At 47.1% G+C, this 22,484-nt stretch overlaps 1 protein-coding gene across 1 annotated transcript in view; it reads right to left on the reverse strand.

The window, feature by feature from the left end:
* The window catches only part of CERS2 (ceramide synthase 2), a 48,758-nt gene extending 26,274 nt beyond the window's left edge, over nucleotides 1–22,484 (reverse strand). The window contains exon 1 of the mRNA XM_084613563.1: nucleotides 22,319–22,484. The gene's annotated coding sequence lies outside the window, so the exon portion shown is untranslated. The remainder of the gene's footprint in view (nucleotides 1–22,318) is intronic.

The raw sequence follows: 22,484 nt of genomic DNA on the forward strand, positions 1-22,484 counted from the left end.
CATTAGGAATAACTCAGTGATTCGAGAGGAAGAGCCACGTGGCGAACACACCCATGGAGAAGACACACTTGTGTTTGCAAGCCAACCAACCTAGCTGCTCTCAATGCAACATACACAAAATAGACACACAGACTGCAGCTGAAGATGACAGTAGCCAGGAGATGTTAGATTTCTCCATTCTGGGCCTGCTGCAGCCTAGCTAATAAGGCACAAGTTTGCAAATGGGGACTCCTGGGTTCCTTTCTGGCTGTGGGAACAGATCTAGTGGTTAGAGCTAATGGGGCTAAAAATCAGGACTCCTAGGGTCCATTCCCAGCTCTCTCTCTCTGACTGGCTGCAAAACACTGGGCCCTCTCTGCCCTGATTCCCCCCTCTTCAAATGAGGGACCTTGATCTTCCACCCACCTCCACAAAGTACCAGGTTTGCTGGGTACAAAGTACTACTATTGGGAGCAGTGCAATGTTGGCCACATCCAAACGGGAATTGGAAAATAAGCTCTCCCCTGCCCGCTCTGTGCTGAACTGGGACCCAGACTCTGCAAAGCAGATTGTGCCAGGTCCTCAAACCCGAGCTCTTCTACCCCTCACAAACATTTGGTGGGCGGAAGCCCCATAGCTAGAAGCAAAGCACAGACACTAGACTGGGCCCCAGCTGGGGCAGCAGACAGGTTTGCTATGCCATGACCTGGTGCAGGACCGGTGTCTCAGGGAATCCCACAAGGGCTGAAAAGGCTACTGCAGGAAACACAGACACAAGGGCAGAGCACAGACAGCTGAGCAGCGTTTGCAGGCATTAAGGGAGGGCTGGGAAGTGACTTAAGGTCACACATTTTGGCTCAGGCTAGGCGGGGAGACAGCACACAGTGGAATGTGTCTGGAGTCCCCCAACAAAGTGACGCATCCAGTCCTCAGAAAGAGTCCTGTCGCTGTAGCAGTGCAGCAAAGGGTACAGCTTTCTCTTTGCTCTGGCATGTGCCTGTTACTCTAATGGCTCATCCAGGCCAGACCAGCTACCTCAGTTACCCAGGAGGCTGATCCCCATAGAATTCAGGCCTCAAAAAGCTGGGGGCTGCCCACCCACTTCACAAAAAGCTTTGATCTCTCCCAGGACCAAGCTTAAAGTTTCCCTGCAGCTCTTTATAGAACATCAGTTGCAACAAGCAGCTACACTCCCGCTGCAAAGCGGTTCAGCGACTGATTGGAACCCAAGTTTCCACAATGCAGTGCACCAAGTTTCATTCTCCACTTACGTGTTCAAATCCCCAAGTGCTTGCCAGGATGTCCTCAGAGGTCCAGCACATCCTGTGCAGTGGACTTTGCCCCCCGCACTCTCAGCCCATTGATCCATGGCAGAACCCACAGCCGGCTGCGTTCCAGCCAAGCCACCATAGCCAGCAGCCTCTTTCATCACCTGGCCTTGCAGTTCACCAGCATGTCAAGCGGCATGTGAAAGGTGGGATGTGCACAAGAAAAATCAACCCAAAATTTAATCTCTCTGGACCTTCAACTCCCCATCTATACAGTGGGGATAACAGTACTTCTTTTCCGCTGTCCTTCCAAAGAGACAGCATTGTTCAGTGGATACAGCACAGGCCTGGGAGTCAGGAGACCTAAGTCTTTTCCCAGCACTGCCTCTGACATAGGGCAAGTCATTCCCCCCTCCCTTTTGTATTTGTAGACTGCAAGCTCTGTGGGGCAGGGACTGTCTCTCATTGTGTATTCATGTCGCACAATGGGGCTTACAAGCAAGGTCCTGGGACAGGTCACCAAGGGTCATGCGACAGCACCACCCAGTGGCGTCATTTCCTATAGGAGGAAGCCCCAGGGTCAGAGAAAGAGCCTAGGAGCGGGTTTTGCTCCTGATAAATGATACCCATAAGCACCAGGAGTAGCAGCCTTAATGGCGAGAAGCTTTAGGGCACCAGGACCTAGTTGGGGAAAGAACTATAGAGCCTGGGAGAGATTTGTCATTGACACTGCAGTGCAATGATATTTTAATAAGCCACCCACCCAGGAAGGGCTGTTTCCTGATTCACAAGCATCTAAGGGGAGCCGAAGGGAAACTGAGGCAGGGGACACATGGCCTGACCCCACGAAAAGGTGTATAGCTGCTACTGCAATACGAGCAACAAACTGAAACAAGACAATGCACCAGTTTGTCCAGTATCCCACTCCTAACACCAACTCATACCAGTCAACCTCCAATAATGCTCTAAACTCTGCAGGAATGGTGGAAGCAACCCCAGTTCATAGTTCAAGCAACGCTCATAGTTGTACCTGTGATTACTTGCATAGTTGCACCTGGGATTGTTGCAAGGACCCACCACATCAAGGAATGCGTATCATCTCCTACCCCTTTTCCAACCTTTTCTAAACTACTTTGCTGTTGCTGCAAGTTCCATAGGTCAGCAAACCGGTGCCGATTCAAGCCAGGCTGGCCAAGTGCACAGCCTGTTCCACTTCCCTAGTACTAGCCAATCCAGAATCTGCACGTGTGTTGTGATGCCATCCCTATCTCCAGAGTGTTCCAGTCAACAGCTGCAAGGAGATGCTGTGTTATTAGTAGCCATTGGGCAGGGCTGAGAACAAGTCAAGATAAACTCCCTGAAGGAGCCAATGTGCCTTTCTAGAGAATGGTTCTTTGGCCAGGGCTGGTTTGTTATAAAGACAGTTGGGGAGCAAGATGCCTAAGGTTTGATTTATGAGCTCACTTCTGCACCCGAGGGCAAAGGGAGCTTGCAAAGCCCTTGCATGTCTCAAACAGTCCCTTCACATCAGACTCAATCACACTAGTGTGTCGTGGTCCTTGACTGGAGCCCCTAAGCAATACCGCAGTGCACCTAATAAATAATAATTACAGGTGCCTAGAGACACCAGCTGAGATCGGCGCCCCATTGTGCCAGGCACTGCACAGACAGAGGACAAGAGACCCAAAGAGCTCACGGTCTCAAAGATAAGCCAGACAAAGGAAGGATTATGATCCCCATTTCACAGATGAGAAACTGAGGCCCAGAGATTCACAGCTCCATTCACAGTTTTTGTTCAGGTTTAACTCAGTTGATTAGGGGTGGGATTTTCTGCCACCATAATTAAACTGGAACAACCTCTAGTGTGGACACAGCAATACTGGTATAAAGGCACTCACAAAGACTCATGCTGTAGTGCTGTACCGCTTTAACTGTAGCAGTTTCTAAACCAACGTAGTTAAAGTACTGCATGCCCTTAAGCACATGCCTAACTTTAAGCACATGCTTCAGTCCCGTCCCTGTGAAGGCAGGCTGAAAGTTAAGCATGGAGTTTACTCACTCAGGGCCTCAGCCAAAGGAGTGGTAGAGCTGGGAACTGAAGCCCAGTCACCCGAGTCCCAGCCCAGGGCCTTCACTTCTCTGTGATTCCCTGCTCCTTTATTCAATCTGAAATATGCACCTAGGTCTCACAGCTAAGGAGATGCAGAAGATGGGTGCTGTAGAATTTGATTTAATCCTTCCTAATCATTTTGAAAGCCCCAAATCCTTTTACAAAATTACAAGCCATCTACACAATTCCCTTCAGCCACTATAAAGATGCAGCCACCTCTGGGTTGGAACGTGGCAGCTGCTAGTGCTTAACAGCCACATGGTGACACTAAAAAACACTTCAGGATAGGAACTGATGATGGTTATTAGATCTCAAACGACTTTACAAAGGAGGTCAACATCCTTACCCATTGTATAAATGGGAAAACTGAGGCACAGAGGACATTACTCACCCATGGTCACCCAGCAAGGCCAGAACAAGGAGAATTCTGCAACCACTTAAAGCAACAGAAGAGCTTCGGGAGGGGAAACGAGGTTACCCTATTGCAGTTCAGGTTTAGCACAAACAACAAATATATTGACCAAATTATGACAGCAAGGAGGTGCAGGGGAGTCATGTTACTTAGGGACACTGCTGCCAAGTCAGGATCAGCTGCATGCTGTCATGGAAATCCATGCCTAGCCCTTGAATCAGCACCCCCCCCCCCCCCAGTAGCCAGGGATGGGCACTAGGGAGGTCTTATCCACCAGATCATTCAGCAAACATTCTCAAGCCCACCTGACCCAGCCAGTCACCACAGGGTTGTGAAATTGTTGTGCTGCTGGCATGTTGGCCAAAGGTTTGGCTCAGGGACTTTGCCCTCATTCTGGAGGGTCACAGAGAGATGATTAACCGAGCTCCCTGACCTAAGACCTGGTGTAAAAAGACTCTCTGGGTGCTGAAGAAAAATCCAACAGGATCTGCCTTAGTGGGAACTGCTGTCCTCGCTGCACGTCTAAGAGCCAGATTCTGATCTCAGGGGCATGGGCAGAAATCCTGGGTAGCCCTCCAGACTCTCAGCAGTGCATCAGATCCAACATTCCTCCAGCGCACAGATCACACCCACACTGCCAAAGCAGTCACAGGAAGTGGGCAGGCACTTGCCTTGAAGGCATTAGTTCTTGCCAAACATCTCCCCACCCACCAGCACAGACTGGCACCAGGATCTCCCACTTTGAACATTTCTTGCCTCCTAACAGGGACGGAAAATCCCCAGGATCCAGCCATAGGGCCATGGAACGGGCACACCTTTAAAAAGACTGTTAAAAAAATAAACAGCAGCTTCCTCTACTCAACCAGTCTGCTCAGGATGGGGATGCACAGCCGCAGACTTTAAACACAGACAAAGGCCTTACTGGAGGCTTGGTCTACACTACAGAGTTAGGTCAGTGTCGTTCCTGCTGATGTAAGCTGACCACTACACCAACCTAATACCTATTGTGTTGCTTACATTGCCTCTTGGCTGTCAGCCTTGGGGCAGGGGGCTCCACCCGTCAGTGTCCCAAACAGTTAAGTCGGTGGAAGTGCTCCTGGTCAGGACATGTACCACCAACAGAGCGGGCGCGGTGTGGACATGAACACCGCAATAATTACTGCAATGGCTGTAAATTGACCTAACTTAGGTCGACTGAATTTTGTAGTGTAGAAAAACCTTAGTAACTAAGGGCATTTGCATGTGTATAATCAATGCAAAACCTCAATGTAAGAGCTCTGCAGCAGGCAAAGCAGGCTTACACCATCAATCTTATTTCCATCTGGGACCAGATTAAATTGCTCCAGGAAAAGTGTTTATATGGGCATAACTACACTGATGCACTAATACCAGCATGAATTTCTTTAATGTAAATTAACACTTTTTTCTTCTATTAGTATTGCAAAGTCTCAGCACAGCTGTGGCAGCAAGAGCCAGAACAAAATCTAGCTCATGCATCAGAATTAACTAACCCTGACTACCTGAGAGGCAGAAGTCCTCGTCTCCACCCTCAAGATCCCAGAATGCAAGGACGACAGAACAATACCCCTCACCCAATTTTTACTCTTAAACTACGCAAGTTCAGCATGGCCAACATTCATGATTTTATCTCACAAAATATTAAGAGACTTGTTTTTTTCCTTAAAGCCCCATCTCCTGGAGTCCTGTGATCACATGATAATCTTGGCACAATTTTAAAAAAAAAAAGAAGGCAAGTTTCTAGCTAAAATGATGGTGGAGAAAAGCTTGGACAATTGACCCTATAAGGGTCCAAGACACAGGAAGTAAATACAACAACCCACTATTAAGATCTCATGAGTTTTTTTGAACCACCCTCATCAGATCTGAGCACTGAGGGGGTTGGCAGATTCTCTCTAGAAGACATCATCTAGCTATTTAGAGTGTAGGCTGTTCAGGGCAGGAACTGGCTCTCACTAGATCTGTACAGGGCCTGGCACAACAGGACCTGATCTGAAATCAACAAGATGAAAGATTACGGTGGCTATCGTAATAAAGCTAAGAAAACCACGATCAATATGGAGCCCCATGGTACCATTTTTAATGGAGCAACGCTGTATTTTCAGAAAGATTTCATACCCGTTAGAAAAGGACAAAAATAATGGTCCTGAAATCAGTACATCTTAGCCAGGTCTACACTAGAAAGGGGTTGCCAGTGTAGCTATAACCAGCAAACCCTCCTAGTGCAGATGCATCGTATACTGGCAAAAAAGGGCTTTTGCCAGTATGGCTTATACCAATCAAAATCAGCTAGACCAGCAAACCCACTTTCACGCTGGAATAACTGTGCCTGCACTACAGTTTTGCTGGTACAGAAGAGACGTTAAATAATCAGTCCCTTAAGCTACATTACTCTACCAGCAAAAGTTTCTAGTCTAGATCTGGCCCTCCAGTCGTGATATTACATTTGGGGAAGAAATTGCTGTTAAACTATTTCTACTTATTAGGTGTATTACGGCACCTCTCCGCCCCAGTCATGGATAGGGAATCTATGGCACAAGGCGCTCCACAAAGCGCTGAACAAGAGGACAGCCACTGCCGGACAGCAATTCCAATCTACCCCTCAGCAATGAGTGTGTGGAGTGGATTCTACTCATCTCCCCGGACCTAAATACACACAACAATGCTACTTTATTGTGTGTATTATGGCAGCACCCAGAGGTCCCAGCTCAGGGTGGGGTCCTCTTCTACCAGGTGCTGCACAAATGTAAAGCAAGAGATGGGCGGGAGAAAGGATCTCCATTTTACAGATAGGGACCCAAGGCCCAGAGAGATCATTTAACTTGCCCAAACAAGGTCGCACAGGGAGTCGGTGGCTGAGCTGGGAATTGAAACCCAGATCTCTTGAGTCCCAGCCCAACGCCTTCAGCCCCAGACCATCCTTCCTCTGTTTGCTTAGGGGATTAGCAACCAATGCTCTGGTATCCCCTCTGAAGGCATCGACTGACCACTTTGCAGAGATCTATGGCCTGGTAGACTGGGGATTCATTCCCCAGCATGGTTGCTACTGCTGCAAATTCCTTAGCGTGGACACCATTTGTACCAGGTTAACAGCACTGATGTAACCCATGTACACATTAGGGGTTTGCATTAGTGCAGCTACCCCAGTGCCCAATATCTGCAATGTAGAGCAGGTATTTGTCCACCTGCATGCACTCACCTCCTAGAGGGATGCCAGTAGAAACCCTAATGCTCAATGCTTATGCACACGGGCATCACCAAGCCAATGTTCAACCATTCATGAAGCCCCAGTCCCTCTCCACTGAGATATGCATTAGTTCCAGTTTTACAGCTAGGGAAACCGAGGTACAGAAAGTGTTTGAGCAAGACTCTCTGACGCAGAGGTAACTCAGGACATCCCAGCTCCCAGGTCTGCACGCTGGCTGCTACAACAGGCTGCCTCTTGTCAGGAGTAGCTACTCAGCTTGCCGCTGGAGCCATAAAGTTATAGAAAAGTTGGGCTGGAAGGGACCTTGAGAGGTCATCTAGTCCAGCCCCCTGCACAGGAGGAGGACCAAGAATACCTAGACCATCTCTGACAGGTGTTTTTCTAACCTGTTCTTAAAAACCTGCAGCCACGGGCATTCCATCACCTCCCTTGGAAGCCTATTCCAGCATTTAACTAACCTTATAGTTGGAAAGATTTTCCTACTATCTAACCTAAATCTCTGTTGCTGCAAATTAAACCCATTACTTCTTGTCCACCCCACTGTGGACATGGAGAATAACCAAGCACAGCCCGTACCATATTTGAAGACTGTTCTCAAGTCCCTTCTCGGTCATCTTTGTCTCATGACTGAATGTGCCCAATTTTTTTTACCCTTTCCTCATAGATCAGGTTTATCATTTTTGTTGCTCTCCCTGTGGACTCTCGCCAGTTTGTCCATATCTTGCCTGAAGCGTGGCACCCAGAAGTGGACACAGTCCCTCAGCTGAGGCATTACCAGTATTAAGCAGAGTGGGACAATTACCCCCTATGTCTTACACACAACACTCCTGTTAACACACACCAGAATGATATTGGCTTTTTTCACAGTTGCATCACATCGTTGGCTCAGATTCAATTTGTGATCCACTATAACTCCCAGATCCTTGTCAGCGTACTACCACCTAGGCAGTTATTCCCCATTTTGTAGCTGCGCATTTTATTTTTCCTTCTTACGTGAAGTATTTTGCACTTCTCTTTACGGAATCTCATCTTGTTGATTTCAGACCAACTGGTCAAGATTGTTTTGAATTCTAATCCTCTCCTCCGAAGTGCTAACAACCCGTCCCAGATGGAGGTCATCTGTAAATTTTATAAGCATACTCTCCACTTCATTATCCAAGTCATAACTGAAAATATTGAATACTGGATCCAGAACTGACCCTTGTGGCCTTCCCAATCTGACAGCGAACCATAGATAACTACTCTTTGAGAACAGTTTTTCAATCAGTTGTGCATCCACCTTATAACTGTCACCTTCTTCATCTATTCATAGAATCATAGAATATCAGGGTTGGAAGGGACCCCTGAAGGTCATCTAGTCCAACCCCCTGCTCGAAGCAGGACCAATTCCCAGTTAAATCATCCCAGCCAGGGCTTTGTCAAGCCTGACCTTAAAAACCTCTAAGGAAGGAGATTCTACCACCTCCCTAGGTAACGCATTCCAGTGTTTCACCACCCTCTTAGTGAAAAAGTTTTTCCTAATATCCAATCTAAACCTCCCCCACTGCAACTTGAGACCATTACTCCTCGTTCTGTCATCTGCTACCATTGAGAACAGTCCAGAGCCATCCTCTTTGGAACCCCCTTTCAGGTAGTTGAAAGCAGCTATCAAATCCCCCCTCATTCTTCTCTTCTGCAGGCTAAACAATCCCAGCTCCCTCAGCCTCTCCTCGTAAGTCATGTGTTCTAGACCACTAATCATTTTTGTTGCCCTTCGCTGGACTCTCTCCAATTTATCCACATCCTTCTTGTAGTGTGGGGCCCAAAACTGGACACAGTACTCCAGATGAGGCCTCACCAATGTCGAATAGAGGGGAACGATCACGTCCCTCGATCTGCTCGCTATGCCCCTACTTATACATCCCAAAATGCCATTGGCCTTCTTGGCAACAAGGGCACACTGCTGACTCATATCCAGCTTCTCGTCCACTGTCACCCCTAGGTCCTTTTCCGCAGAACTGCTGCCTAGCCATTCGGTCCCTAGTCTGTAGTGGTGCATTGGATTCTTCCATCCTAAGTGCAGGACCCTGCACTTATCCTTATTGAACCTCATCAGATTTCTTTTGGCCCAATCCTCCAATTTGTCTAGGTCCTTCTGTATCCTATCCCTCCCCTCCAGCGTATCTATCACTCCTCCCAGTTTAGTATCATCTGCAAATTTGCTGAGAGTGCAATCCACACCATCCTCCAGATCATTTATGAAGATATTGAACAAAACCGGCCCCAGGACCGACCCTTGGGGCACTCCACTTGATACCGGCTGCCAACTAGACATGGAACCATTGATCACTACCCATTGAGCCCGACAATCTAGCCAGCTTTCTACCCACCTTATAGTGCATTCATCCAGCCCATACTTCCTTAACTTGCTGACAAGAATACTGTGGGAGACCGTATCAAAAGCTTTGCTAAAGTCAAGATATACATCCACTGCTTTCCCTTCATCCACAAAACCAGTAATCTCATCATAAAAGGCAATTAGATTAGTCAGGCATGACCTTCCCTTGGTGAATCCATGCTGGCTGTTCCTGATCACTTTCCTCTCATGCAAGTGCTTCAGGATTGATTCTTTGAGGACCTGCTCCATGATTTTTCCAGGGACTGAGGTGAGGATGACGTCTGCCAAGAGGGTTCATTGGTGAGTTTTTAAGTGGCTGAGGAGCCCAGTTCTTGCCCTGCAGATTTTCCCACAGAAGTGATAGGTGTAATCTTGGAGGAAACATAGTTGTTGGCTGAAGTGTTGTGCCCTCTCTTTCCTCCTTTGTCGCTTCTGTCTCTTGAGCACGTCTGTTCACCTCAAAGCGAGATGTGACTTGGTGCATGGCGTGGCGTGGTGTCACTGTTCTGTTCCGTGCCGAGTCCTGCCAGTTTGTTGGGTTGATGCCTCTTTTTAAGATGTAGTTTCAGAATGTCTTTGAAACGCTTCCACTGCCCTCTGCAAGCCCTTCTTCCCTCACTTAACTGAGAGAAGAGCACTTGCTTCAGGAGGCAAGCATCAGGCATACATACACAGTGGCCAGCGCAGCGGAGTTGGTATTTCATGACCTGTGCTTCTATACTGCGAATGTTGGCTGCAGAGAGAATGCTGACGTTACTGTGTTGGTCTTCCCAGTTGATCCTGAGAATCCTCCTGCGGCAGTGCTGCTGGAACCACTCCAGCTGCTTGAGATATCGTCTGCAGGTTACCCAGGTCTCTCATCCATAGAGAAGGGTGGGGGTGACAACTCCCTTGTAAACCAAGATCTTGGTACCTGTTTGTAGATCCCTACCATTGAAGACTCGTTTGAATAGTCGTCCAAACAACGTGCTGGCACAGCGGATCTTGTATTCAATTTCTGTGTCAATGCTGGCTGTTTGAGAGAGGTGGCTGCCAAGGTACGGAAAATGGTCCACATTTTCTAGGGGTTCTCCGCTGACGGTGACTTGTGGAGTACGAAGAGTAGTTTGTGCAGGTGAGGGCAGGTAGTGTACCTTGGTTTTCCCGATGTTGAGAGAGAGACCCCCAGGCTGTGATAGGCATCTGCAAAAAGATTTAGTGTGCTTTGCAGCTCGGCCTCTGTGTGTGCAAGAATGACAGGCTGAAGGTCAGAGATGCCAATTTGTGATCTTAGATTTTGTTTGGAGGCATCCAAGATTCAGGAGTTGGCCACCCATATGATACTCAATCCCTATTCCAACAGGAAGGCAGTCGTGGATGAGAATCAGGATCATGGCAAGGTAAATGGAGAAGAGTGTTGGAGCAATGAAACAGCCCTGCTTGACACCGGTGCGAATGGTTCGGTCTCTGAGCTGTTGCACAAAATGGTGGCAGTCATCTCATCATGGAGTAGAAATGAATTTCTGTGGCTAAAACCTACACAACACCTTCCATAGAGCATCACGATTGGTAGAGTCAAAGGCCTTGGTTAGGTCGATTAATGCCATAAACAGTTCCCGGTGTTGCTCTCTGCACTTCTCCTGAATCTGTCGTGCCATGAAGATCATGTCGGTTGTAGCTCGGGATGGCCTGAAGTCACACTGTGATTCGGGGAGGAGTTCCTCAGCAAGGGAGAGAAGGCAGATTAGTAGGATCTGGGAAAGAATCTTCCCTGCAATGGAGAGAAGAGCAATACCTCTGTGGTTCCCGCACAAAGATTTGTCCCCTTTCTTGAATATTGTAACAATGCTGGTGTTCTTAAAGTCAAGTGAAATTTCTTCACAGGTCTAGATTTTGTCAAGGAGTTGGGAAAGTTTGTGCTGGAGCATTGTTTCACCAGCTTTAAAAACTTCAGCTGGGATACTGTCTGGGCCTGGTGCCTTCTGATTTTTTGCCTGGGTGATGGCATGCCAGACTTCCTCTGAAGATGGGGGATTAGCAAGGTGTTCCATTGCTAAGCATTGTGGAATAAACTCGATGGGGTCTTCAGAGACCATGGATCTGCGGTTTAGTAGGCTCTCAAAGTTCTCCTTCCAGTGTTGTTTAATGGCCGCATTGTCCTTGAGGAGGGTTGAGCCATCCGGAGAATGTAAGGGGGTTAGCCCTTTGGAGCTTGGCCCATATATAGGTTTTGTTGCTTGAAAGAAGCTTCTCATGTCACCCTAGTCTACGAAACCATGGATCTCAGAGGCCTTCTCTTGCCACCACTTGTTTTTGAGGTCACGTAGCCGACTTTGGCTTTAAGAAGGTGATATGCCTCATGTTTTTGTTTGTTAGAGGAATCATTTTGCCAGTTACAAAATGCACCTTATAGTAATTTCATCTAGACCGCATTTCCCCAGTTTGCTATTGAGAATACCATGTAGGCCTGTATCAAAGGCCGTACTAAAAATCAAGATATATCACATCTACAAGACCAGTAACCCTAATTTGTTCTTGACAATTCCACATTGGCTATTAATCATCACCCTATTATCCTCCAGGTGTTTACAAATTAATTGTTTAATAGTTTGTTCCAGTATCTTGCTAGGTATCAAAGTTTGGCTGACTGGTCTATAATTCCCCAGGTCCTCTTTGCTCCCCTTTAAAGATCGGTGCTATGTTTTCCCTTCTTGAGTCCACTCGCACCTCACCCCTCCTCCATGAGTTCTGGAAGATAATTGCTAATGGCTCCGAGATTGTTCCTTAAAAAGCCTAGGATTAACTTCATCAGGCCCTGCTGCCTTGAATATATCTAACTTATCTAAATATTTTTTAACCTGTTATTTCCTTATTTTGTCTTGCATTTCCCCCCCACCTTGTTGTTAATATTAATTGTGTCAAATATCTGGTTACAATTACAATATACCTTTCTAGTGAAGACTGAAGCAAAATAGACATTAAACACCTCGGCCCCCTTGATATCGTCCGTTATTAGCTCTCCTTCCCTGCTAAGTAGAAAACCTACACTTTTGTCCTTCTTTCTCTTGCTCCTAATCTATTTAAAGAACCTCTTCTTATTGCCCTTTATTCCCCTTGCTACGCAGAACTCATTTTGTGCCTTAGTCTGATTTTGTCCCTATATGCTCATGTTATTCCTTTGTACTCCTCTTGGCAATTCATCCGTATTCCCACTTGTTGTAGAATTCCCATCTTATATCGCCAGCCCAATAGTCTATGATGCCACTGTAGTTACATGCACTTCTACAACATTGGCAGAGATGAGGGGTGGGGGAATTCAGGGCTGGAATGGCAGTAAATTGGGATCGAAGCAGCAGTGATGTAGGAGCGTGTAGCCAGGACTGGAAGAGCAAAGAGTGCTGCTGGCTGAGGTTTAGCAGAGCAGTAGCACTTATGCACCCTATGCCTGAGTGACATTAGCACATCCTCACTTCCACAGGTGCTAAATTCCAAGGCTTCAGCTTTCCTAGGGAAGGCAGTGCTGGGTATACAGCTATGCTGGCCGCCCTCCCCCTGCTGCAGAGGAACCAGAACGACAAAGAGGAAGGAAAACAATCCCACAAAGCAGGATTAGACACCAACACAAACAGACCACACTCTCAGGTTTCACTAAGTAAAGGACATCGGATGACTGAAACCAGAGCTAAGGATCAGGGAACCAGACCAGGGTTCTGGTTTTCCTCAGTTCAGGGTTGAGATTTCCAGAATCAGGGACCTAACCAGAGGCACCTAAATCAGCGGCCTGATTTACAGCTGTCACTGGGAGCTGCGGGGACACAGCGCCTCTGGAAATTAGATCCTCCCCTTTCAAAAAGCCAGTGCAAAGACCCCTCCCCACTTAAATCCATAATCTCTGAGTTCAGGCACAAAAGGGCATTTACGGGATATCTAAGAGGTACCACGGTACAAATCAAAATGCAACCAGGGGAGATTTAATACTGTAGCACCCAGAGTGCGGGGAGGGAAAACATCCCAGCACAGGTACAAGATGCAGAGCAGGTAGGGTATGTAACCCATTGCACTAATACAGATTTAATAGGGCCATCACACAGGGAGGTAGCACAGGCTGGGAGTTAGGAGATACAAGTTCTATTCTCAGCCCTGACCTTGGGCAAGTCTCTCCATTTCCCCTCCCACTTCATGTCCATTAGATGGTTGGCTGTTTGGAGCAGGGACCATCCCCCAAGGGGTTCATCTACACTGCAATAAAAAACCCAGAGTCTCAGGACATAAATCAACATGGGCTCGGGCTGTGAGGCTAAAAAATGTCAGTGTAGACGTTCTAGCTTAGGCTGAAGCCTGGGCTCAGAAAACCCGCTGTAAAGGGTGGGTCCCAGATCCCGGGTTCAAGCCCAAGCCCAAACAACTACACTGCAATTTTTAGCCCCACAGCCCGAGCCCGCATAAGCCAACCTAGGCCAGCCACAGGTCTTTTATTGAAGTGTAGACATACCTTATGTGAACGTACCACATCTAACATGATGGGGCCCACATCTCAGTTGCAGCCCCTAAACGCCAATGGAATGTTATACATTTGTAAAGTGTTTTGAGCTCTCCAGATGAAAAGCACTAGATAAGAGCTGAAGGGTTGTGTGAGATATACACATCGCTCTAGCTCTTACCTACCGATTTTCATCTGGAGATCTCGAAGCACTTTACACAGGTGGTTTCAGTCTCATTGTCCCCAAAAATGAGGCACATGAGGGAAAGCAACTTACCCAAGGTCACCCAGAAGGCCCGCAGCAGAGCTCCGAACAGAACCCAGGTACCCTGAGGTTCTATCCGCCAGGCTGCAGAGAGAGGATGGGCGAGAAGGGAGGAGCGGAGCTGTCCCATGAAAGGATTTTGACGTCCCAAATTACAGGTTTGAATGATAACCAAGAACCGGCCCCTGCTGGCATGACCCTTCAGCCTTGGGAAATTAGTGCCTCTGGCACCTTTGCCACACAATCAATATTTTACTTTCAGTGAAACTAGGGATGAGTGTGCCAAGTCCCTTGATTGACTTGCTGGCTCAGGAAGGTCTGCCCTGCCCCGTGCCAGAGCTAATATTAGTTTGTCTACTTAAAGATTCAATAGACTGCGGGGGAGGGAGTTACACTTCTTCCAAGGAACTTGGTTTCTATTTGCCTGTCTCCTCACCCGCCTCTTCAGTCTTGAAGCTTTGCTAAGTAAGGAAGATTTGTAAGGAGGAGGGAGGGAAAAGGAGAGCAAGAAATCCATGCTGCTGCTAAAACAAATAGGAGCAAGGGCTGTAATTGGCATGGATCAAAGCTGCCATATTAGCAGAGTTAAGCACCAGAACAGGTTACCAACAGGGATGCGGAACCTGTCATTAGCGGTTTTTAAGAGCAGGTTAGAAGACAAACACCTGTCAGGGATTCTGTAGGCTTACTTGGCCTGCCTCAGCGCAGGGGACTGGACCAAATGACCTCTCGGGGTCCCATCCCGCCCTGCATTTCTATGATTTGATGACTGTCAAAGGCACAAAGGGCAGGCAGGTGCTCTGTGATGCTAAAGCCCTACTCCCCTAACACCTTGCATTACAGGATCCCAAAGAACTTGACACTGATTTGTCCTCACAACCCCCTCGTGTGGGAGGAAAATCCCATTACCCCATTTTACAGATAGGGAAACTGAGCAGGGAAGCAACTTGCTCAAGGTCTCCCAGCGAGTCAGTGGCCAAACCAGGATTAGAACTCAGGGGGTCCTGGCACCCAGCCCCCTGCTGCACCCAACAGACTATGGTCTGGTTTAGTAGAGGAAGGGGGGTAAGCATTATCTTCTCTTTATAGATGGGTTAGATTAAAAGCTTTTTGGGACAGGGGCTCTCACCAATAAGGGGAAGTGACCTGTCTGATATCATATGTCCAACTTGGTGACAGAAACACAATCTAGGAGTCTCATCTCTCAAATGGCTCTAATCACTACACATCACTCCCTTTATCTCTAGATCTCAAAATGCTTTACAGAGGAGGTCAGTATAACTGTCTCCCCATTCAACACACGGGGAAACAGACTGAGATGGGAAGTGACTTGTCCAAAGCCCCCCAGCCAGCCAGCGGCAGAGTTGGGAATAGAACTCGGGGCTCCAAGTCCCAGTCTAGTGTCCTACATGCCAGGACACATAGCCTCTCATTGTATTAAAAACAATGTAAAAGGAGATTTTCAGAAGCATCAAAGGGATTTTTAGGTGTACAAATTCCATTCAAAGTCAATATGACTTGGTCCCTAAATCCCTTGGGTACTTTTGATCACCTCCTTCCTTACTGCTTGGTTTGTTTACTAATCTGTACAGCTAATCAGAAGTATTTTAGTTTTTAAAGATCACTGTGTGAGAGTCTCTAGATCGCTAACAGAATTTTTGCACAGACTTCAAAAATAGCTACTTAAAAATATATATTTAAAGAAAGAACCCATGGGGTGGGGTGTGGGGGTGAATCAATCTCTCAGTTACTCTTCTACCAATCCTTTTAGCTCAGGGGAGTGCAAGGGTTAACAAGTGCTGCGGTCCATTTTAGGGATGGGATGACTAAAGCAGCATCATTAAGTCTGTTAATATGCTTTTCTGCTCATTTTTCATTTATAGATTCATAGATTTTAAGACTGTGATCATCTAGTCTGGCCTCCTGAATAGCACAGGCCCAAGAACTGCCCTGAATTAATTCCCGTTTGAACTAGAGTGTCTCTTAAAAAACACCCCCAGCCTTGAAGAAAAACATCCAACAGTTGTATGGCTCTGGTCCATTCCAATTGTCCCACTGCCATGCCTGGCTGATGAGACATTTCCAAAAGTTTGGGCAGCAAATGGCTCAGGCACCAGACAGGAACTCAAAAGACCCAGGTCCAATTCCCAGCCCAAGTCACTTGGCCTCTCTGTGCCTCAGTTTCTCCTCTAAAGGGAAGACTATAGTTATTTCTTTCTCCCACCTTTGTCTAAGGAATTCAGGCCAAAGACTTTGTCGCACTACGTGCATGTTGGTTTGGTTTAGTCTGCAGAAAACCGAGGGGGATAACAGTTTAAGTACACAAAAGATTGTTACAAGGAGTAAAGAGAAAAAAATATTCTTAACTTTTGAGGATAGGACAAGAAGCAATGGACTTAAATTGTAGCAAGGGCAATTTAGGTTGGACATTAGGGAAAACTTCCTGTCAGGGTAGTTAAGCACTGAAATAAATTTCCTAAGGAGGTTGTGGAATCTCCATCACTGGATATTTTTAAGAGCAGGTTAGACAAACACCTGTCAGCAATGGTCTAGATAATATTTAGTCCTGCCTTGAGTTCAGGGGACTGGACTAGAAGACCTCTCGAGGTCCCTTCCAGTCCTATGATTCTGAGTATAGTACTGATCACAATGGGGCCCTGATCCAGTCGGGGCTTCTAGGCATTGTTATGATGTAAATAATAAAATAGAAGGATTATGACTGCTTCACATCATCCTAACCACAAGACCACAGAACCCAGATGCTTAGACTGGCTACCTAAACTAGTCTACCAAGAAAACCACCCCATCCTATGCTAATCAAGAGTAAACTGATTGTTAAACTCATTGCCAAAATAACATCTTCATTGTTCCTTCAGTGTGTCACAGCAGCACACTGAGACACTGATCAAGGCCCTGTCACACTGGGCACTGCACAGACTGTGTGAGGATCATACCCTGCCCGTAAAGAGCCCCCAATCTAAACAGACCAGGCAGATAAGGACTGATCATCCCCATTTTCCAGAGTAAAGCCCCGATCCTACCAACACTTATGCACGTTTAATTTTACCTCCATGAGTCACTGTTAGGCACATGATAAGAAGTGTTTGCAGGATCAGGGCCTAACAAACAAAAGCTAGACAGACAGACAATGGGTGGGATGGAAAAGAGAGGCCCTGAAAAGGGAATCACAAGGTCAAACAGGAAATCAATGGCAGAGCTGGGAAGAGAACCAAGGTCTCCCAAGTCTCAGGCTGGTGCCCTACCCAGTAGGCCACAAAGACACTCTGATGGAGAACTGTGCTAGCTGATGAGTTAGAGAGAGCCAGACCATTAAGAGGAGAGATTTTTGGCAGACAAAGAATATAAGCAACTAACTGAGCAAAGTGCTGGATTCAGAGATCTAAACATAGGCAGACACACAGCTGCAAGCTATGAAAAAGCTTATCAGCTGCTTTTGGAATTTACTCAAGTAGTTTGGGTTTTGTTTAACTAATTCCATGATTTTTTTTTTAATTTAAAAAAAAATGAATGAATGAGATTATGTGCTTGTGATCCCCAAACCCAGGGAAATCTGTAGCGTTGACAGTGATGCTCCTCAGAGTTAAAGGGACAACATAAATTTAAGATTAGTCTCCAAATTTATGGTTAGCAGGGTTGTCTTTTTAAAAAATGGCATTATTATTTATACAGCACCAGAAGGAATCTCATGTGCTCTGCAGTATTAAGATGCCAACACCTCTGACCTCACGCTGAAGGCATCCTGATTTAAGTTGATAACCTTACAGATAAGAGATCAGGGTGGGGTTACAACAAAGAGCAGTGATTAAGCAGTGGAGTTTGGTTCATTACCTCCACAATTTCCATTTCCTTTTTTTTTTAAATATACATACATAAAAACACAGTTTTCCAATTATTTGGAGAAGGCTTTCAGAGGGTTAGAAGGGAGAAATAGGATTTATTTGCAAAGAAATGTTGCCAAATCTTGAGTCTTTTGATAATTGTTGCTTTTCTTAAAGCACCTGGTCCTGCAGTCAGGAGGTTACATGAAAATCTTTCACTTCTAGCCCTTGTGGTCACAGAGAAAAACTTGAAAATATGACCCCTAATGGCAAAACAAAAACAAAATACACCACACACACCACAGAAGGCAAACAAACAGAACCCAGCAGTGCAGCCTAATGGGTAGGTCACTGGACTGGGACTCAGGAGACTTTGTTCTATTTCTGGCTCTGCCACTGATTTTCTGGGTGACTTGGGCAAGTCACTACCTCTCTGTGTGACTCAGTTTCTCTGTCTGCATAATGATACCTCCTTTGCAAAGCACTCTGAAATCTAAGTGTTAAGTTCTGTTTATTTGCCTCCCGATTTCATTTCATGGTTTTGTTTTTTTTTAACACATTCATGGGACTACTCATAACAGTAAAATGTTTAATTTGTGTGTAAGTGTTTACAAGATCAGGGCCTTGAGTGCTTTTGAAAAAACCACACATGGATTTCTAGGTAGCTGTACCAAACAGCTGTACAAGGGCAGGAGAACCAGAAAGTGAAAGTAACTAAAAACAAAAGTGAAACAGACTAGCCTATGTAAACATACACATGGAGCAGTAGTGATGACAGGTCAATATTCTTTAAATTCTTTCAGTCTCACCCATCCAACATCCTGTAATTCCTGAGTGACAGCTAGGGATTTATTGAGAATAGAATCTTCTTGTCTTCATAGTTAACACATTACATCTGGGCAACTTCTGCTTTGCCACTGCTGGCTTAAAAATAACAAAGCCATGATTTTCAAAAGCAATGAGTCATTTTGTAAGACCAAACCCAAAGCGCTTTAAAAGGGGTTTGAATTTCAGAGTGTGTTAAGTACCTGCCATACCCACAATGGAGCTATGACAGTTTACACCAGCTGAGGATGTGGCCCAGGGTGTTTCAAGTTGGGCACCCAAAAACAGAAGCATCAAAATAAAATCACCAGTCATAGTGGTGGGGGGGAATCTATGCCCCAAAATAGATAGCTCAAACTCTCCACTGATGTGAATAATTAACCTGAAGGAGTTGAGTCTTGATTGTCTAGCAATTCAGATCACAGAGCTAGGGAAGGGGGAGGGAAAATGCATGGATTATTAACATTTGGCTAACTGGATGCTCAGGAATAGCTCACAAAAACCCCATCCTGCAATCTGACCTCTCCACGCAAAACCCAGCTCAACAATGTGGTTCCACATGGGTGCAGGGAACCACCTGCTCAAACCAGACCAAAAGATCAGGCCAAAGCACTAGCAAGAAACAGAAGTGGTAATGATCCTGCATCCCACATTTGCTTCCGATTGAAAGCTCTTTATGGCAGAAAACCCTTCTTTGCAGAGAGAATTTAAAGTGCCAGGCGCTGCATGTACCCCCACAAGATTCTGCTCATTCAGCCAAGTTGTTTTTTTTTTTTTTAAAGGGGGAATATTTATAATTCCAGTTATGATGGCAAACAGAGGAAAGAGTAAATAAAGTATTTTCCACTGACAGCCTTGCAAGATTTGCTGTATAAATAATGCTCCTTGGAATTAACCCATCTAGATGGGAATGGAGAGGAGGGTTGTTTTGGGATGAACTTGGAATCAGAAACTTTTGCTTTTCAAGTGTTTTGGTTTGCTCAGCACCAGGGTTGTCAGCTGGAGCCACCACTAACAAGGCCAAAGATTCAGGCTCCCCAGTAAATATAAACTAGAACGACCCTGGTTACAACAAAATTAGAGGTGAGACCTTTATCTCAAAGATAGAAACATACCCCCTTTAACAAAGCTACCAACATGCCAGAAATTCACTGTTTTCTGTACAGAGTAGGCTAATTTTAAAAGGTGCCCAAGAATTACATTATAGCATCAAGCAGGTTACACATTCTACCTTAAGGTCCTTATCTGACCTCCATTATTGTAGCGTGTGAGCACCTCACAATCTTTACCATATTTATCCTCCCAAACCCTCTGTGAGGAAGGATCACCCCCATTTTACAGTTGGGGAACCTCAGGCACAGACAAACGAAAGCCAAGATGCTCAAATGTATTTAGGCTTTTAACTTCCATTAATTTCTGAAGTGACTTGCCCAAGGTTACAGAGGAAGTCTGCAGCAGGGCAGGAAATTAAACAGATCTCCCAAGTCACAGATCAGTGTCCTGACCACGGGGCCATCTTCCTCTCTATTCCTAGATTGTTAAATTATTCAGTATGCTGATCTTGTAAAGTTATTGCAGATTCTGACTGTTCCCATACCTTTCGTACAGTCAGAGCTGATAAGGGTTCTGACACATTGGGCTCCTGTCCCCTTTCCTCCCCCCGCCCAAATATGGTAATTGAGAACCTGCATTGCTGAATCAATGAACATTACGAACAGAGTCTTTCGTTCCGTTTAAGAGAGAGCCCAAAGGTCCAGCTATCTTACTTTGGAAGGCAGCCTCAGATTCTGTATAATGAAACCTTCTATTTTACTGAATGCTAGAATTTACTCACAGATGAAGCATGGGGCTGGGAGCCAGCAATTTCCCTGGCCTCCAACTTACTGTGTGGTCTTTCTTGAGCCACATAAAACCGATGAAGTGAGCTGTAGCTCACGAAAGCTTATGCTCAAATAAATTGGTTAGTCTCTAAGGTGCCACAAGTACTCCTTTTCTTTTTGGGGTTTTCAGAGTACCCTAGGGGAGTTAGGAACCCAGCTGCTATTAAATTTGCACACTTTCCAGCCCCTTAAGCCCCACTAAAAGTTCACTGATTCAATCCCCTCCGAAACATGGGGTGTCTGAAGATGAACATTTATGCAGAACTTAATGCATAATATGGAATCTTTTCCACAGACTACAATCTGCTTTGACTCAGGCCTGTTAACTGGCAAGTCACATTATGGCTCCTGGAATTCAGAAAGTGGGAAGTCAGCAGCCCAGGAGCTTAAAAAACATAATGGGACTCAGCAGAGATATGTGCTGTTTAACATCTGAAGAGTCAAAACAAGATAAACTCCCGTAATTGAGGCCTCGGAAAACATACTCCCTGCAAACGTTTCCCAGTTGCATTAAGCGTTCTGCAAAGTCGTGTGCTTTGGAAAAGTCTCAAACTCACCACAGCAACAAGGCTGGAGGCAGGGCAGGTTCCCCCCACCCCCCAAAAAAAAAAAAACTGGAAGCAAAAGAATAAAATCCTTATAAACGTAGAAAGCATGTACCCCAAATGTAGGGCATATGGTGGGGAAGAGACCTTAGATTACTTGGAAAATAATTATATCCCACACACGCATCGTCCAAACTCCATAAGGCACTACCCTTCGGGGGGGGGGGGGGAAGCACTTTATCAACAGCGGGACAACAGCCTCTCCTCCAACTTACTTTCTGCTCACGATCCACCCAGCCGGCTGCATTCCCTCATTTTAAGGGGAGCGTGCAAGGCCCTTCCACACCCCGCCGGCTCAGAAGCGGCTCTGGCCAGCCGACGCAACCCCGCCGGAGTGCCCAGCTTTTGCAAACGCTTCCAGCCTCTCCGCTTGTTGCAAACGGGAGAGCCGATGACACGACCCCGCCGCCGCGGCACGGAAACTTTGCAAAACCCTCCCTGCCCAAGGGAAGGGCAGCGCGTGGAGACGATAAAGAAGACAGGAGAAGGAGTGGGGGGGGGCGGGGGGGGCGGTTAACGCTTTTCGTGACTGTTTCAGGCCCGGGCGCCATCAAAGGGAATAAGGCAGAGCGGGACCGACCGCGAAACGACCCCCCTTCCCCACCCCACCTTCGTGAACCAGTTTCGGGTAAACGCTTCACGTGGGTGGACACGGGCTGAGACGCACCGAAGCCCATTTGAATCCATTAGTCATGGCAAGGGAAGGGGAAGGGGGGGGGATGCGGCAGAAACCACCCCCCCTCCCTTTTTTAACGGCTTCCACACACAAAAGAGGAGGAGAAATCGACAACTCCCCACCCCCCCCCATCAGAGGGGGTAGGTGCCCCCAGCCCCCCCCATCCAAGGGAGGGGTGCCCCCCCCTGCACACGCCCCCTAGCGGGGGGGGCCGTTGTTTCCCTCGCCCTCTCTCGGGCCGCCGGGGCGGGCAGAAGCCGCCCGGCGAAGCCCCACCCTGCAGCCGACGCGGGCGAAGAGCCGCGCGTCGCTTCCCCTCAGGCGCCGCTGCCAACCGCCCCCGGGGGGGGAGGGGGAGGGGGGGAGCCCCCCGACAGACAGACAGACACTCACTCACCTGTGGAAGAGCGGGAGCGGGCTCCCTGCGGCCTCTCGCCTGCGCCTCTCGGTCCCCGCCCCTGCCGGGCAACGCGCGCCCTGCCCCGTGACGTGCCCGCCGCCGCCGCCGCGCGAGACGCTGGTCCAGCCCCAGCAGTCGACCGCGGAGAAAGCGATCGGCCGCC

The sequence above is a fragment of the Lepidochelys olivacea genome (assembly GCF_965140295.1).
Source record: "Lepidochelys olivacea isolate rLepOli2 genome assembly, chromosome: 24".
In the NCBI taxonomy this organism is placed as follows: domain Eukaryota; kingdom Metazoa; phylum Chordata; order Testudines; family Cheloniidae; genus Lepidochelys; species Lepidochelys olivacea.